General features: G+C 43.6%; 1 pseudogene; it reads right to left on the minus strand.

Annotated features, from left to right (window-relative positions):
* Positions 1 to 323: 323 nt before the first annotated feature.
* Positions 324 to 907, minus strand: LOC105731839 (nucleoside diphosphate kinase B-like; annotated as a pseudogene).
* Between the last annotated feature and the right edge of the window lie 1,553 nt (positions 908 to 2,460).

Genomic DNA, 2,460 nt, shown 5'->3' on the forward strand with positions numbered 1-2,460 from the left:
GAGTGCCAGATGAGGCTGTGAAGGCAGTGGGAGGAATGATAGCCTCAGGAGTTGCTGCACCTTGGGAGCTATGGGAAGGCAGCAAATGACAGTAGACCAGCACTGCCTAACAGGAAGGTAATGCCAGCTACCTGTGCCATTTGAACGTTTCTAGTACAGACATTTTTAAAAGTAGAAAGAAACAAAGTAAGTTTTCCCTCCAGTTTCCAAAGGCTTTACTAGTAAAGAATGATTGATCCTATTGCTTCCAAGTCAATGTAATGAAGAGCTGTGTTCAGGGACGCAGGAAGGGCGTCGAAGTGGACTGCTGCTTTGACCTCCTCTTATTCATAGATCCAGTCATAGGCACAAGACTTGTAGTCAACCAATTCTTGTTTAAGCCATTTCTTTTCCAGCCCTTTGTACTGAATCACTGCCACCAATGACGCTCTTGCCTATTTTAGTGCAGAAGTCCCTGCGAATAATAGTCCCTAGCATAGATCTCACTGCATTGGCCTCCCCAGGCATCCTTGGCTCTGTCTTTGCCACATTCAGCCCCTCCAGGACCATGGCCACAACCGGCCCTGAGTTCATGTACTTCACTTATATTGAGTGCCTAATATGTGCCAGGCACTGGGAAACACCGATGAATACACCATGATCTGCTAGAGCATTCAGACCTGAGCAGGAAAGACAGTCCATCCACAGACAATTGTAATGCAAGATGAACCTCGTGCTCAGACAGGCCTGGGAAGAATGAGTGGTCTTTCAGGTTAGTGTAGTGCTATTTCAGGGGTTCCTCAGAGGCCGGAAGGAACTTCACGGTCATCAGGTGGAATCCCTTCTGCTCAGAGTATTTGATGATTTCGCCCACCAGGCTGTGCTGAACACCACTGGGCTTGATAATGATGCTCTCAGTGTTGGCCATGGCCTGAGGATCTGGCAGTGTCAGGTGGTGCAGGAGCCAAGACCTGGAGCCAAGAAATTATTATTAGTATTCGTATTTTGAGATGGAGTTTTACTCTTGTCACTAAGGCTGGAGTGCAGTGGCGCTGTCTTGGCTAACCGAACTCTGCCTCCCAGGTTCAAGTGATTCTCCTGCCTCAGCCTCCCGAGTAGCTGGGATTACAGGCACGCACCACCAAATCCGGCGAAATCTTTTGTATTTTTAGTAGATTCACGCTTTCATTATGTTGTCCAGGCTGGTCTCAAACTCTTCACCTCAGGTAATCTGCCCACCTCAGTCTCCCAAAGTGCTGGGATTACAGGTGTGAGCCACCATGCCTGACAAGAAATTATTTTTAATAATATATTTAACTCAGTATATCCAAAATGTCATTTTAACATGTGATCAATATAAAAAGTTATTGATATTTTACATTTTTTTCACAGTAAGTCTTTGAAACCTGATGTATATTTTGCACTTTGTATATTTTGTACTGGCCACGTTTCAAGCACTCAACAGCCACATGTGGTGAGTGGCTATCTTACCAGACAGTATAATGTAGGACAAAAAAAATATATTTGTCTTTTGTTACAGGAGGCCCCAGCTGGAAACTCAGAAAGGATCCTCTACCCTTTCTGAGTTTCCAGCTGGGGCCTCCTGTAACAAAAGACAGACTAATATGCCAGATATAGGTGAAGGGGAGGAAGGCAGCAAATCACACTGCCACGTGTGTACCTATGCAACAATCTTGCATGTTCTACACATGTACCCCAAAACCTAAAATGCAATTTAAAAAAAGGAAAAAAATAAATAAAAATAAAAATAAAGACAGACTAATAAGAGAAAAGCAAACAGAAGTTTATTAACATGTACATATCAGGTACACATGGGAGACACCCAGAAGAATGATGAAATCTCTGAGGTGATTTAGAAGTCAGGATTAAAACTATCATCTGGTGATGACTGCTTATGAGGAGATGACCAGGAAAAGTATGGTAAACAAGAATAAAATTTTTTTTTTTTTTTTTTTTTTTTAGAAGAGTTTTGCTCTTGTTGCCCAGGCTGGAGTGCAGTGGCGTGATCTTGGCTCACCGTAACCTCCACCTCCCATGTTCAAGCTATTCTTCTGCCTTAGCCTCCCATGTAGCTGGGATTAAAGGCATCTGCCACCATATCTGGCTAATTTTTTGTATTTTTAGTAGAGATGGGGTTTTACCATGTTGGGCAGGCTGGTCTTGAACTCCTCACCTCAGGTGATCCACCCACCTCGGCCTCCCAAAGTGCGGGGATTACAGGCAAGAGTAAGATTTGTTGTGCAGATTTAACTCAGTGCCTTCACCAATGATAACATAACTGGCAAAACGGTCTGCTGCTCCTTGCTTGTAGAAAGAAGCCAAAATAATAATGAGATGTGATAGAAAGAGAGTAAGACTTTATGATCTGTGCCAGCAAGAGGAAGAGCAGGCGAAAAAAAAATTCTACTCTTCAATTTGTGGAGGGAACACAGGGGTTTTTAAAGAGCAGGTTTGGAGTGC

Source organism: Aotus nancymaae, unplaced genomic scaffold (genome assembly GCF_030222135.1).
Source record: "Aotus nancymaae isolate 86718 unplaced genomic scaffold, 86718_ANA_hifiasm-v0.15.2.pri h1tg000057l, whole genome shotgun sequence".
In the NCBI taxonomy this organism is placed as follows: Eukaryota; Metazoa; Chordata; class Mammalia; order Primates; family Aotidae; genus Aotus; species Aotus nancymaae.